A 15,476-nucleotide genomic window follows, 5' to 3' on the forward strand; every position below is an offset into this window, starting at 1 on the left:
TTAGCTTAAAAATATGTGCATTCATGAGACCAATAACTGAAAAAAAAAGTTATTGTCATTGACATCTTTATGCATGTGGTGTATCTGAGCTTTGGTGTCTGCTATGTGAAGGACCCAGGAGGGATTTGTACTTCTGGTTTTCTCTGCTTGTGCCTGCCATGAGTATATCAGCAACAGGCCCATTTAGGGTCCTCAGATAACCTTCCACCTGAAGCTAATATATTCTTATTTTATTTCCATGCTGGTGGTTATTATAGTAAAGGCTGCTATAATTCCCTACTCTCCTGTAGCCCAAATTTTACTCTTAAGTACCCTGAGGAATTAAATGGATGTTTGCAATTTTCCCTATTATAGTGAAACTTCTCAAATTGCATTATAAGTAAATAACAATACTGAATGCTGATATAAAACCCTTCTCCAGGCACTCTCCAAGCCTTAATTAATATTAAACCTTATAACTACCCCATTACCTTGTATTTTAGTTTGGGCTGCAAAAACAAAGTACCCTAAACAGGGTTATTTATAAATAAAGGAAACTACATTTCTCATAGTTGTAGAAGTTATGAAATCCAAAATCAAGGTACTACCAGATTCAGTATCTGGTGACAGACTTTTCCTCATAATTGGTGACTTCAGGCTGAGTCTTCCCATGGTAGAAGGGACAAATAAGTTCCCTCAGGCATCTTTTATTAGCATACCATTTATGAAGGTTCCACCCTCATGAGTTAATCCTCTCCACAAAGGCCCCATCTCTTAGTACTATCCCATGAATTTTGGGGGGGACACATTCAGTCCAGAGCATGTTGGTCAATGCACCACTTCATTTTATTGTCTCAGTCCTAGCAACTAGCAATTATTGAAAAGTTGAAGAAGGATCATTTGGGTGAAATGAGAGTAATAGTAGCATTTTTTTACAATGGTCAGAGAAGTAAAACTTTCAGTTTCTTGATGTAAGAAACTAGATGGTGAAATACTTGGGAAAACTGATTCTTCTCTAAGGACCACTACCAACTTGATAAAAGACATCTGATGAGGCAGGTCAATGGGTGCTGTGACTTGGGAACCCTCCCTTCCAGTGAAGTGAACTCAGGTACTATTTTTTTATCTTTATTTTAAAAAAATTTTTTATTTGTTCTAATTAGTTGTACTATTGTTCTCCCATGACATGGCTCTGTTCTTATGTCCAGAATAATACTCTCTGGAGGGCATATAGAAATTGTCCTTAAATTTTAGTGTGCAAATAAACTTCTTGGAAAATCTTTTGTAAGTCAAGATTCTATATTCTATTTGAGGTAGTCTAGGTTTGAGTCTAGGAACATGCTTTAAAAAAAATTAACTTTTAGAGATGTTGCTGAAACTAAGCAAATGTGATTTTAACCTACTGGAAAATTATGAGAAAGGATCTCCAGTCTTCTGTATTTCCGGTAAAGAATTAGAACATTCATCCTGTCCTATTATACATCTGATTTAGATCAGCACAGCCTGCCAACGCATTCACTCAAATGAATTAATTACAAAACTTTTCCTCAAGTTTCCCAAGTTAATTGATTTGCTAGGTGTAGTTGTTCGGTACTTTCCAAAAAGTATCACTAACAGCAATTTCAGCTTGGCACACATATTAGAGTATCCCTTTCCTTAATTCACCAACCATAAGTTTTAGGCTTCCTATCTGATGAAAGGTAAGTTGGCTACTTGGTGACAGTTGTGGATACTCATAGACCTAAGACCTGTTCTAGAGGCTGTGATGGGAGTTCACATTCTCCTTTATGACACAGAAGACACATTTGAAAAAGACATAAGGAACATTTTAAAATATAAATGCAAAAGAGTACATATTCCTTGAAACATACAAACAGATCGTGGTTTGAGACATCTTTGAGTTTCTCTTAGCATACACTCACATGGAAGCAATAATGAAACAAAATGGTGGATCAAATCTGAGTTGCTATTTTGGCACTACTGTGAAATGCACACTTAGGGGACAGACCCAGACCTAAAGTTCCCAGGAAATTTGAATAGGAAAACATCCAAAGTGATGCTAATGTGTAGTTGTCTCATTAAATATATGTCTGTGGATTGGGGATAAGGGATTCAACTGTTCTTTCTGTGTATAGTAAACAAAACCTCAGCTTGACTCATGTTGGATTCAAATTTTCTTTTCTGTAAACAAGGATTAGATTATAAAGCTTGTTTGTTTTGTTGGGTTGAGAAGCATTTTACTTTTAAAAAGGGACCAGTGAGTATAAAAAGTAAACAAGTGAATATGTATGTTTTGTTTTTTCTACTGTATCTATCTATTTGCATCCTTTATTTCACCAAACACATTTACCATGTGACTTTTTTCAGGGCAATCGACTTAAATATTTTTTAAAATCCATATTGATTTGATAAATTACAACAAACTTTTGCAATATAAAATTATTAGGTCAATTGGTGTGGAACAGTAGGGTTTTTAACAGTGATTTCTTGAAAAGTTACAATGCATTCAATCAATAACCTCTACAATTACTTTAAATAACAAACTCAGAATTATCTCTTAGGTTCTCCACATTTCTCTAAATGTATACTATTTTTAAAAATCTCCTAAGAAAGGTAAGCCTGAATTATGTCATAAATATATGACACTCTAGCTACTGTAGAAGAGGGGAATCTTCAGTGGACTAAGATTGCCTCCTTCTATGAACATCCACCTCTCACTGCTATCCCTTGTGATGCCCCCAATATCACCACTGGGGTCAAAAGAATCCATCACCAGAGTGAGTCTTTCTGTTTCAACTCCTTCAGACACTTACCTTCCCCAAACAGGTCAGACTGTTTCCTCATACAGGGTTCCCATGAATCACTTCACCTGAAATGCCTTCCTTCTTCCTCACCCTACCTGCCTACTTCTTCGAATTCAGTGCACAAGTCATGAACTTGGTGCAGTATTTCCTGACACTATCCTGGTCTTCTCATGGTCTTTTCTTCCTTGGACCACACTGTGCCCAAGTTATTCCAGCACCTGTAATGATTTGCATAGAAATGTGGTTTTCTTCTTGGCATCCTGCTAGATAATGAGCCTCTTTAAAAGAAGGACTATTTCATCTGTGTGTCATCAGCACCAAGCATTTGCTGGTGCTTGGTTGTTGAGAGATATACATTTGATGAATACATGAATGAATGAATCGAAGGTGAGGCACATGAAAGGAATCCAACACCACTCTTATCTTCTAGAAACCCACTGCAACAACATAATGAAATTCAATCATCTCGTGTTATTTTTATGAAGAGCAGCTGTTTGCCAAGATCTAAAGCTCTACCTTTGGATACATTGTGAGCTTTGTTAACTGGGTTTGACAGTAGGTCCCGTTAAAAGTGGAAAAATTAAGGTGAAAAGACAGGAGAATATCCAATTACCACCCACCTTTGTCACAGACCATAAAATATAAGTGACAAAGAGTACTTCCTTGAGTTTTTCTAAATTTTGAATTTTTGTACTTTTGTGTTTTGAACACAGTAAATGGTTAGCATATCTGTTTTGGGACAAATGAATGAAGAAGAGATTGATTTCATTTTCTAAACATGAACACTTGTACTATATTGAGAACATTTGATTCAAATTAACATTCCTCATTTGTCTTTCACAGGACCCACCAAATTCACAATCTTTGGATTTCCTAATGGATTGGTATGGAAGATTGTATGAAGGTTTCATCTATCTGATCAGTTTGAATATGTCCTCCTGTTTATCATTTACAATCTTTTGGGAATAATATAATGGTGAAAGTTATTTAATTTTTTTTTCTTCTAAGTTTCTTAGGCAGAAAGCAGAGATGTGAGTTTAATAGCACATTATTTATTCCTGTATCTCAGGGGGAGGGGGATGGCGATGTGTTTATGAATGTAATATAGCATGGATTAAGGTATGAAAAGCTTTTTATCATGAATAGTCTCATTACAGATGTTGCCAGCACCTGTTGAGGATAAACTGCGTTAGAAAAATGTCTCCTCAACCCACTCCATTTGGGGTTTCTCTTTGCATTATTATCCTAAACCCTGTCTCTAAAGTGTTTCTCCTTTGGAGCTAAGCTTTGCTCGTTGTTGAAACTTGGCAAACAAAATCTCAGCTTGGGAACAGTCTCTTCTCTCTGTCTCCCCATCTCCCCACCCTCTGTTTATTAATTTCTTCCCAGAACTGCCCAAGTGCATTTAATTGGGTACACATTTTACAAAACAAAAACAATATAGCAATTAAATCTTGATCCCCCTCCTTTATTTTGGGCTTCTTCTAATTAAAGAAATGTTTTGATTACTTTCCCCTCAAAAGAAAAAGAAACTTCAGAATAAATGGTGACATCCCAATGCTCTGGAAAAAAATATTTTTTTGCAAGCTAAGAGTTGAGAGATAGGTCCTATTCCTGGTATCATGAAAAATCTATTTTTTAAAATAAAACAAAAAAAAAATCCAGACTGAAGTTGTTAAGCAGCTTCTGAGAATGCCAAACCTTGCTTCCAAGGACTGGCCAAAGTCAGCACACTTCTCATGCAAGTTCAGGCAGTGGCCCAGGAGTTCTTACCTCGCCTCCATTTCTACAGCATCCATGCCTGTGGAATCCATGGTCCAGTATTATCTTCTGAGGGCATCTTACCTGTGGGCAGCCATGAGTTCACTGCCTCTGCATGAAATTCCATTTTCTTAAAGGATTTGCCTCAGCATTTGTGCATTCCCAAGACACTTGCATGCATCTATGCCTCCACACCATCCTGTCTCCCTCTTACCTAACTCTCCCTCCTGAGCAGTTGTCTCTCTCACTCCAATTTGTGACCACCACACTCAGGTACTATGAAACACATGTCAGCTTCCTTCTCCCTTCCTCTCTCCAACTGACTGACACTCTTAACTCAATCTTTCATCTACAACATTGATAAATGTTGAAAATACATTAAAATGAGCACGATGATTAACTCATGGCTGCTTGCAAGAAGTTATCACCACTTCAGATATCAAATCCGAACCTTCTACCTTCCAGTCATCAACATCTTTCAATTCTCTCAATCTTATTCCAGTTAAAGACATAATCCCATCTTCCTGAGCTTTTCAATACATCTAACTGCTTTTAAGCCAGACTCTTCCTGTTTTGATTTTCCTCCCTATTCAGCTGAGAATCCATTATCAATTATACACTTCTCAGCAAGATCCTCAATTCTTTTGCCTTGTTACTTCTACTGTCCAAAATGAGAGAAAGCCAAACCTCAGATCCTTCCAACTATCTGCCTTCCCTTCTCTTGCACAGAGAACTACAGAGCAGTAGATCCATGTTTCTGCAATTCCACCTTTTTCTATGAGCCAGACCCTTGAATGCAGCCAGGCAATTCTTTTGTTTGTGATTTGTTCCTTCTTCCATTTCTTATGAGAGCTGCCACAAAACTATCCCCTGTACATTTTCCATAAAGCCTTCCCTATTTATCCTAGGTGATGACTTTATTTCCAGGGGGAAAACTCTGATGTCATCAGTATCTACTTCCTGGTCCCAAGAACACACTTCCTTGCATCCATATACAACCTCTGCTCTTTCCCTCCATTCTTTCTACTTCACTTCATTCCATCTCCTTCAGTTTCCCAAGGACCTTACTCCATCATCTATATTTCAATCATTCCTTTAATTGTTATAAATTAAAGTATTTATAAATATTTCCCCCATTGACTTAATTGACTTTCTCTCTCCTTCCATGCCCAGCCACAGTTCTTGAAAACAATCTCTGCTTACTGGCTCCACTGTCACTTTCCATTCACTATCCAGTTCAATAGCCTCAGGCTTTTCCAGCAGCTCATGACTCCACTGAAAAAAATCTCAACAAAGTCACCAGAAATATTTGAGTTGCTAAATCCAATAGTAAACTTTTGGTCCTATTTTACTTAACATTTTAAAGTCATGGCTGGATATTTTTTGTGTGCACCTTAAAGACCCCTCTCTCTCTTCTTCACCATGCTCTGTAGGCTTAGACGCTGAAATCTACTGGTTGCATTCATGGGCTCCCCATCCACAGGCTTCCTTAACCTCTGGATGCCAATTGAATTTGACCAATGGAAAGCTCTAGTGATGACTGAAGAGAAGGAGAAGGGCCAGACAGATAATTATTTTCCCTCCCAATGGATATGCCAAGAGTAGACTGCTGCCTTAGATGGAAGTTGCAGCTCCTTTTAAGGGATTTTTATAATTATTATTCCATATAGTTTGTGTTCATATTCTCTCTCTCTCTCTCTCTCTCTCTCCCCCTCTCTCTCTCTCTCTCTCTCTCTCTCTCTCTCTCTCTCTCTCTCTCTCTCTCCTTTCTTTTCTCAGATATCCATGTCTGGAGGTGCTAATACCACTCTTTACTCTTTACTGTTACTTGCTACTAGGTAGTTCACTATTATTTTAGGGTTCTCTATACTTGACCACACTTTTGTAAATAATCTTTATATTAAACTCTCCTCAAATTGCCCAATTTGAAGGGTGCCATCTCTTAGCTTTATGTCACTGTAACAAATACTGAAGATAAATAACTAACTTATGAAGAGAAAAAGCATATTTTGGCTCATGATTTCAGAGGTTCAAGTCCATAATCAATTGGCTCTGTTGCCTTGGGTCTATAGTGAGGCAGCGAATCATGGCAGAAGACTCTGGTGGAGCAAAGCCACACACCTCATGGTGAGAAGGCAAAAGAAGGAAGGAAGAGATCAGGACCCCACAATTCCCTTGCAGGGCATATCCCCAATGACCTAAAATCCCCCAATAGGACCTGCATCTTGAATTTCCAATAGTGCCAAGCTAGGAACTAAGCCTTAACACATGAGCCTTTGAAGGAAATTTAAGATCCAACTATAGCACCATCTCTTTCCTGCCAGGATCATGACCTCTACAAGGTAATTTAACACTGTGAACCTCTCAGTTCCTCCTTAGTCTTATGATAGTGTCTCTGGTTCTACTTCTCTACCTTTGCCAAGCAGTCCCCCTGGGACATAGCAGAGTTTCAACTTTTGGAAAATGGGTTCCCAAGCCGGGCTGCTGGCTGCCTCAGCATTTACAACTAGCAGGTACAGGTACAGGGCTTACTTACCTCCAGAGTGTTGTCATGGAGAAGAAATGAGTTACAACATATGAGCACTTAGACTAGACTCATGCTTGATACACAGTAAACAAACCATCAATGGTAGTGTTGTTCTTATTTTTGATTGGTTGTATCCTCATTATTGAAGACTCTCTTTTCTCTTCTACCTCACTCCGGGTGTTGATGTTCCCCAGGTTTCTCTGTGTAGCCACATTTCTATTAACTTTTAAAGCATTGCTGGGTTGATCTGGAGTGACGATGTGCCAGTTCTATGTAGAGAATACTGTACTATGTGTCTTCATGTTCATACTTCACCCTAATAAAGGCTCTGTGTTGGGCACTTTCTTCCCTGAGCCTCAATTTCTTTCTGTATATCTTGAGGATACTACTACTACCTGTTTGATAAAGACTTTTTAAAAAATGAATCTGATAACCCAATACAAAACACCCTTGTCAGTTAGATACTAGTATTATCCCCAAGTTGTAAGAGAAGTGATGCACATGGAAATACAATCAGTTCCCAAAGTTACAGAATGGGACAAATCCTGAAGCTTTCCAGGCTCACATCAGCAGAAAGGAATAACTTGGGAGAGATTGGTTCCCATAGGCAGGTAGAACATCAAGAAGTGGTCAGAAGATGAACCTCTGAAGGTTTCTAAATCATGGTTTTTAAAAATATGAATAAAAACATTTCCATTGTCTTTACTGACAAGTGCCTAAGTTGATGTATCTTCTCTGTTCACACAGGTAGGAAATCAAACTGGGCAGCACTCGACAGACATCGAGCCCATTCCATCATTTTCCAAACCCAGTGAATTGAGAAAAAGAAACAAATAGGCTGATATTCCTCAAGCATCTCATTCCCCTTTGGGCATAGGGTTCACACTGACTTCAAAGAGAGTATCTGTTGAACTAGAGTGAAGGAAATCCATACCCTGAAGAACTGGGCTTGAAGAGCATAAATAATGATGAGAAATGGAGTCTGGGAAATTGCCTTGAAGAATCTGCTGTGCTTTTTAGTAATATACATGATTAAGTTTTGCATGTAAAGTGTGATTTTCTTTTATCTCACAAGTGTCTCCTTAAACAATGTTTTTAATTAGGGCCCTTGTTTTCTTTTACTTCTTTATTAGGGAAGCTTCACACTTAGCCTGACATTCGAATGTTCTTAGAAATAAACAGTTTCCATAAAAGCAAAATTTCTTCATAAGATCATTACTATTATGTTGTGTGGGAAATGGAATAGCACCTCTGGGAATTTAATGCTGTCAAGAGTCTATTTCAGTAATATGTGACGCTCTCCAGCAAGATCCACACTGTCTCCATTTGCTGTTGCTTCTCAGCAAGTGAGAGGGGACAACCAAAGCCTTGCACTGATTGAAATCAAAGGCATTTTCTTACATGAATAAATTCATTATCTTTAAAAACTTGAGCACCTTGTTAACATTGGAATTACCTGGTGTTTATTGGTAGAACCCTGTGATAAAATTTTGCAATCATAGCAAGAATAGGAGGTAACAAAAATGAAAGCCACTCCCCCTTTTGACAATGTGATTCCAATATATTTTTTTTTTTTTGCTTTCATTGGAAGACTGTGAATGAGGAGAGAATCTGTCAAGATTCTTTTCCATCATACAGAATTTCAAATGTCCCTGATGTGTATAGAATTTCTCAGTTCACAGCTTTCCTGAAGAATGACCCTTAGAAAGCTCATGTCTAGGCATGACACCAGCATGACATGGCCAGGGCTGGGGTCACTCCTCATCCTCAGGAAGACCTCCTGCACCACCTTCCTCAGTGACTCATGTGTCATATAACATCTTAGTGTGAATGTAAGCATTTTCATATGAAAAGGATTGATTTTTGCCACTGACATGGGATTCAAATGATTGGAAACAATATATTGATTTTTTTTTTAATTAAAGCCATCTTCCCACTCATAATGGAAGGTCTTGCCCTTTGTGAAATTTATATCCATACTCATTGGGTGATGTCTGCAATTATAGCTCCCAATGGCTAACACCACATTTGGGAAGGAAAAAGGACTAATAGGAGAGAAATTATTCTCTCTCTCTTCTTGGTAAGGGGCTTTTAGCATTGGTCAAAGGTGGCTGATGTAAGGTTGGATGAATGTGGAAGTGTCTCAGCCCCACTACAAACCCAGACGGACAAATTCCCTGGGGCTTCAGGGTTGCTCCTAATTCATGTTCACAGAATTTCCTTTATCCTTATCTTGTTCCTTGAAGCAGATGGAAGAAGCCAATAAAGACACTACACTTTGCTGTTTAAGTCACCCAGACTGTGGAATTCTGTTATGGCAGCCCAAGTGAATTAATACATTATTAATATTATTACTACTGTTATTATTTTGAGTATTACATTTCTTATCAGCAAGGAGGATTCATCTGTACTTATCTCTTAGGTTGCTTTGAAGATGTGCTAAAATAATGTTTATGAAAATTAAGGAATACCCTCAAACATTAGGATTATTAAGATTATTCCCTCTAGCCTTGTCAACTAATTTGAAAGAATGTAAAGCATAAACAAATAGTTGTGAATGAATCAGTAACGATATTTCTCTGGTGACATACAAGTCTCCTGGTAGTATCTTCTGAAGGCATAACAACTGCCCAGTGGATGACGTCAGTAGAGGCACTGTAAGTATCTGTGTAGGTAGGACTCAGGGAGGATATAGTTTCACAGGCAACATTTTCAATCTTTCTAGAAAGCCCTACCTAGAAGCCCTACCTCAAGGTAGGCATTTGATGTAATAGAAACAAAAAAGGGGAAAGGAAACCAGCCTAAAATTCATATTTCAGAAAAGAGGACTGCTTTTCTAAAGTCAAAGTGTGGTCACTGTAAAGAACTAAGGCAGAGTCATGACCAATCACATGACCCTCCAGCTGTGGCACTGAGCATCTTTTTCCTCTCCAGGCTTAGCAAATGTAGGTGACTGAAAACATAATAGCTCAATCTGGTTGATTGCCTCAACCAGATCCCATGCTAGCCAAGAATATGTGGAGGCATATCAAGGTCCTTATATTATCAGAAATACAACTGATAATTAAATCACTTGTCAGATATTTATTCCCTGGTAGAGCTGGGTTTGTTATTTCATTTTTAGATCTGATATAAAAGATAGTTGAGACACAACTGGGTCTTTTGGCAAAAGCCAAGGATGAACCATGTTGCTGGTAGCTTCTTGTGTGAGGTAAATGCCAAGCCTCTGCATGAAGACAGGGAGGGAACAGCAGTAAGGAGAGAGCAAACTTCCCTATAAGACTCTTCAGCAACTTGGACAGCTTTGGAAGATTCTTGGGATTAATCTCAACTCTCCATCCTTCCCTCAGAAGACCCATCTGGTGCACAGTTTTGCCAGTGAGGGCCTTCAAAGATTTGGTTAATTTATGGTGTTGGCAAACCTGTTCTTAAAGACCACAAGGCAGAGGTTATAGACCAAGACAATTTCTAGGAGGTTATTCCAATTGTCTGCTATTTACATTCTAGTCCTATAACTTATTTTTATGTTCAGTGTTCAAATTCTCTACAAACCCCACCCTAATTCCTCTCATTTTTGTGGTTACAAAAGTATTAAAAATCTGGTTTGTTCCTCTATCTTATTCCTATGTCTCTTGAGTGTCCTGCTGACCTAAACTTTTTATTTTTTTATTTTTTGCTGACAAAAATATGTTGTCTACTTTTACTTATTCCTATTAACAAAGCAAGGACACATACAGAGTCTTTTGCAAGACATTGTTTCCATTCAAATTATTTAAACCAATAGAGTACTCTTTCCTACTTAGGAAGACTTCTTCAGATCCATAATATTATTATCCCACACTTAATATATCACATGTGCCTTTTTACACATCTCTTACCTCATTATGAAAAAAACTTACTTCTGTGTTTTCACTACATTCTTACCTCCTTCTCAAGTGTTGTCCCATCATATATGCTGAGCCACATTACAACCAAGTGCTTCATTGTCTGTGACTTAACTCACATCACCTAACTGATTTCTTAGAATGCTAAAAAATTGTCTCTGGATTTCTATATATAGAACAATGCAAGACTTCTGTTCACAATTGCCAATGGGACATTTTACTAAAGGATGAAATATTTGTCCCCTAGGTGCCTATAGAATGCAGGGAATCTTGGGAGCAGTTGTGACCAAGTTGGGAGAGAGATGCCTGATTGGAACTTAATAATGGGAGAAAAAATGTTCTCTTCCCTCCATCTTTGCCAATCATGAGAAGACCCACTAAAGCCATCATAGTTGAGTCATGTGGTCATAATATCAGTACTTTTATTTTTAAATGAAATTGTATGGTAAAGCTTGCCCTAATTCAGCATGCAGTGAATTTGTATTCATTTTCAAAGGAAAGTCATTGAATTATTGCAGGTTTTAAACTGATAGGCAAATCTTCAGAAGAGCTCAAAGTTCCCTTGAACCATTGCCAGATCTCACACAAGATAAAAACAGACTCACAGGAAGCAGTAGCTAATGTTTCTTACAAATGTTAAAAAGACAACTTACATTATTGCTCACTTTTGATGTACCATGATGCCTTGCATAGCCCTCAGGTGCCACTGATCTAAACATACTGTCCATGTCTTCAAGTTTTGATTTAATAATAATAATAGGCAATTTTGAGAATATCAGCACTCATTCTAGAATAGAGAATAACACTTTTACTTGGAAAATGAGAATTACATATAATGATGGTTTTAAATTCTGATCTGATATCTTCACAAATAATGTGTTCATGCAAAGAGGAAATTATGTATAGTTTGTTAAGTTTTAAATTTAAAATGTGACTTGAGTACTATGGGAATCCAATGAAAGAGAGACTGTTGCTCATCCCATGAAGATAGGCTGTTTTTGTACCTTCTGATCATATAGTGACCACTACAGAAAGTTAGGTACTTTTGAAGGCCATCTTTTTACTGTCTATTCCTGCTAAAGGCAAATAGGAAATAAGTGATCTTTTTGATGTTTAGTTCAAGCCTCTAGCAGCTAGTATTCTCTGCTTATCTGAAAATGGTAGATGGCAGTGGTTTAAAAAAGCCAGTCAGGTGGACAACTTCAGAGGGGCTAACACATGGACCAAGCTAAAGGAAAGCAAGATGGAGTAGGATGCTTTGAAAGGAAAATCCCTTTGATTACATTCTCAAATTACTGGGGTAACATCTTGGTTAAATTCATAACTCTCCCTAATAGACCTGTGGGCCTATGAATTAGAAACTGTGGTACTAGGAGTCAGGGGCTAATTTTTTCCTCTGATTGTGGAAAAAATTCTTTCTCTGTAAATGGACTAAAAGAGGTAAATCAAAAGCAGCAGTTTAAGGAAGAAGATAGCTCTATTTCCAGAAAGTGTTTTCTGAGACTTTCAGAACACACTGAAACATATCAGGTAATTTCCTGCCAGGGCTTTTTCCTCAGACAGATTCTCAGACAGAATCTAGCATTGGGAAGAGATTTCAATGAATAATGCATTGTTATGCAGTGGAATTGGATTGTCCCCAAAAGCTCACATTTTGGAAGCCTGTTCCCCAATAAAGGAAGGTTCATGGGATTTTCAGGTAATCATTAGGGTTTCAAACTCATCAGTGGATTAATCCATGTGATGAACTGATGAGCTGAATGGACTACTGGGAGGTGACTGGGGCAGGTGGAGGATGGCTGGATGAAGTAAGTCACTGGGGGCATGAGTCCCTGGCCACTTCCTCTCTTGTGCTATCTCTGTTTCCTGGCTGTCAGGAACTGAACGGCTTTCTTCTGCCATACCTTTCCATCATGATGCTATGCCTCACCTGGGACCCAGAGCAGTAAAACTGGCAGACCGTGGACTGAACCTCTGAATTATGAGGCCCAAATAAACTTTTCCTCCTCTCAGTTGTTCTTGTCAGGTATTTTGTTCATAGAGACACAAAACTGACTAACACATGCATTGGCATTATGTAGTTCTGGAATCTAATCTTGCATTGGATATGGGAATCTCAGTTTCCTAATCTAAAAAGTGAAAAATCTGGATTATATTTTTACAGTTCAAACGGGCAGATTTTTCTACTCAGAATGAGAATGAGGAAGATCTTTCCAAACTAGATCTTGCTAGATCTTTCTAAACTCAAATTCATGGTGCTGCAGTGTAAAGCATCCTGGGTAGCAAAGAACCATCTGCTTAGAAATAGCGAAGGAGGTGAGCTGTGCTGTGCTATTATTTTGGCTAAGAGGCAAGCTGGAATTGAATGATACTTATGAAAAGGAACAAAATAATGGAATCTGGGGTTTTATTTCTGCATTGAATGTTTCTGTATTGTAGTCACTCTAAAATTAGGTTTCTCTTGAAAGGTGGTTTCTTGAAGAAGGCATCTTATTTGAATGTAAGATGATATCAGGTAACAATTTAATGATAAGAATTTGGCAGTGGTTTCAATTCAGCTTCTGTTCGGCTGATGTTCAAATGAGAGCTACCTCCATCTGCTATGCTCAGTAACAACACAGGCAAGCAACTAGGAAGAGCCTTCTCTACATAAGCGAAAGCCACTGTGGACTCACCTACTCTCTGTCACTAAAAAATATGTTATAGGTTGTCAAAAAAAAAAAAAAAAAAAAAAAAAGGAAGGAGTAGAAGAGCAAATCTCCAGTATATATATGCCATTTCAACTGACTTCTCTTCCACAAAAAGATTCTAAGACTCTTAAGAAAAGATGAACTCGCAAATTCTGTTTTCTCTCTCCTTTTTTTAGTGTGATTGCTATGTTCAAATGAGTAAAAATGGCATGTTTGGGAACAGTAGTACTAATGCTACCAGTGCAGTTCAGCTAACAACACTTTAGGCTTAGAAATACACACCACTTTTGCCCAGTGGAGTTATGATCTAAACTGACAGTACAGGACACTGGAGATAGGTAAGAAAACAGTCTTCAGGATGATTCTCCAATGCTTTTACTTGAGCCAAGATTAATGAATTAAATATAAAATGAACGAACAACATTGTTCTTTTCTCTTGCCTTTGAGCTAGTGTCACAGCCATATTCCAGCTTTGCCTCTAGTATCTTTGTAATTGTGAGTCAGATCTTGGGTTTTCCAAATTTTGACCATTTACATTACTGCCAGGCCAGGCTACAAAAGTCTTGAGTAAGATAGCTGTCATATCCTTTCCATTCCTTTAAAGTGCTTAGGACAGCACAGGGATGCACACAAGTTGCAGACTCAATGACTACTAATCAACAAACTCTGCCTGACCCTATTGTCTTTCTCTAAACCAGTAGACAGCTTTTCATAAAACTAAATTTATTCTATTTAAAGAAATGGTGTTTATTTTGAAATCATGTCTTCCTTCTACTTTGGTATGGTAATGTCCTTTCTTTGATTAAAATAATGATATTAGTAGATGGTAATTACCTGTCTGTTATTTAGTATTCTTAGTTGACAAAAATCTCAGCAGACCTGTATTTTACTCCCACCCTCTGTTTCTTCTTAAATGTTTTTAGTCCATTGAACTCAAAAGTCTGGGAAGCCCTGCTTTAGAGGGCAGTATTTGCACTTTTTGTTTGTTTAAAGTCAGGTATCTATAATACAGTAGTCCTCCCTTATCTATGGTTTTACTTCCTATGATTTTAGTTACCTGTAGTCAACAGCAGTCTGAAAATATTAAATGGAAAATTCTAGAAATAAACAATTCCTAAGTTTTAAATTGCTTACCATTCTGATTAATATGTAATCTGCCATCCTGTCAAGGATATAACTGTATGTAATCTGCCATCCTGTCAAGGATATAACTCCTTTGTCCAGTGTATCTGTGCTGTATGTGTTATCTGCCTGTTAGTCACTTAGATGTCATGGGTTTCAGATGGACCAACATGGTGTAACAGTAGTTTTCTTAACTCAAGTAACCTTTATTTAATTAATAATGGCCCCAAAGTACATGAGTAGTGATCCTGGCAATTCAGACATGCCAGAAGGAAACCATAAAGTGCTTCCTTTAAGTGTAAAGGGAAAGTTGTTGCCTCAATTAGGGGAAAAAAATCATATACTAAGATTGCTAAGATCTATGTTATTGTTCTTCATCTCTTATTGTGCCCAATGTATAAACTAAATTTTTTCATAGGTATGCATGTATATGAGAAAACAGTATATATGTAGAGTTTGGTACTATCTGCAGTTCCAGGCATCATCCACTGGGTCTCATAGAATTTATCACCCAAGGATAAGAGGGGACTTATACTCTGTATGCAACTTTAGTAGATTTTTCCAGGAATGGTTCCCATTGCTGCTGCCAGATTTCTTCCTTCTGAGTGCTATCTGAGTTTAGTGAATAGGAATTCACAAATATCCACTTCTTTGTTAGACCCTCTGACAAGTTTGGGCTGGGCTACAGGTTTGCTTGAATGAATGGGGC

Source organism: Sciurus carolinensis, chromosome 12 (genome assembly GCF_902686445.1).
Source record: "Sciurus carolinensis chromosome 12, mSciCar1.2, whole genome shotgun sequence".
NCBI classification, from domain to species: domain Eukaryota; kingdom Metazoa; phylum Chordata; class Mammalia; order Rodentia; family Sciuridae; genus Sciurus; species Sciurus carolinensis.